Source organism: Brachyistius frenatus, unplaced genomic scaffold (genome assembly GCF_029030835.1).
Source record: "Brachyistius frenatus isolate BFR_SWC_R1_liver_20210118 unplaced genomic scaffold, ASM2903083v1 Contig_365, whole genome shotgun sequence".
Lineage (NCBI taxonomy): Eukaryota > Metazoa > Chordata > Actinopteri > Embiotocidae > Brachyistius > Brachyistius frenatus.
Window position 1 is genome coordinate 254,547 of NW_027210964.1, and position 1,326 is coordinate 255,872.

General features: G+C 37.0%; 1 non-coding gene across 1 annotated transcript; it reads left to right on the forward strand.

The window, feature by feature from the left end:
* The first annotated feature begins 1,012 nt into the window (after nt 1–1,012).
* trnaa-agc (transfer RNA alanine (anticodon AGC)) lies at nt 1,013–1,085 on the forward strand. Its single transcript has one exon. It is a non-coding gene; the product is annotated as a tRNA-Ala (tRNA).
* Nucleotides 1,086–1,326: the final 241 nt, after the last annotated feature.

Sequence of the window (1,326 nt, forward strand, 5' to 3'; positions counted from 1 at the left end):
GCAGGAAGGTTTGTTTCATATTCATCAGGAAATGCTTTTCACAGCTGCGGGCTACAGTAGGTGTTGTTGCCACTGGTCTCGGGAGCTTTCCTAAACACCATTGTTATATAAGACACATAAGATAATCTGTACTTTATGTCCTGGCCCACACACACACACACACACACACACACACACACACACACACACACACACACACACACGCACGCACACACACACACACACGTGCACGCGGAGAAACACACAGGCTGAAGGAAACATGATAATGCATCATAAGAGCAAAAGGAGAATTCCCTAAAGCGAACTGAAATGAAGGCCATTGTATCTCACACTAAATCATCTGTTGGCTCGGGTAGAAAAAAAAACAAGACTTCAAAAAAAAAAGAGAAGAAAAAGAGGATAATGACTGTATTTGGAAAATAGTTCACTCGAAATGGAAAACGGTCGATTGTGGTCTTATTCACAGAAACTCTGAATTAATCCCAGTGTTTGTACAAATGGTGTCACTTTATTTTGACGGGTAACTTTAAAACATGAACAGAGTGAAATATTTTCAGTTAGTTTTTATACGTGAATTTAATCCATCCCCGCAGTATATTTCAATTTCTACAGCCGTGTTGGTAGTCAGTACTTTAGCACGTGGTCCAAAATTCGACAAAAAAGTCATACTATAGCACGTCGTCCAAAATTGCATGAAAAAGTCAAACTGTAGCATGTCAGCCATTATATCTTCCAGAAGATAAATTTTTCACAACACTGTCATGTTGTTGGCAATTGAATTGAGAATAAATATTATAGCAAGTGGTTACTATTACAGGAAATCTGTTAGTAAAGCATTTCCTCCAAATTTGCATAAAAAAGTCATACTAAAGCAGGTCGTCCAAAAATCCTAAATAAAGTCTTACTATAGCATGTCGTCCAAAATTGCTTAATAAAGTCATACTATAGCAGGTCGTCCATTATATTAACCAGAAGATCAATTTTTCACGCTTACCATTACATATATTTCCATGGGGGATTAGCTCAAATGGTAGAGTGCTTGCTTAGCATGCAAGAGGCAGCGGGATCGATGCCCGCATCCTCCAATTTAGTCAAGTAGGAGACTGTACAGTGTCAGATCAAAAATTCACATTTAGCTTGTTGTTGACAATTGAATAAAGAAATATTATAGCAAGTGGTTACTATTACATGAAAAACTGTTATTGAAGCATTTCGTCCAAAATTAGATAAAAAACTCAAACTATAGCATGTCGTCCAAAATTATATAAAAGTCATACTATATCATGTCGTCCAGTGTTTTGTCCAGAAGACAAACATTTCAAACTT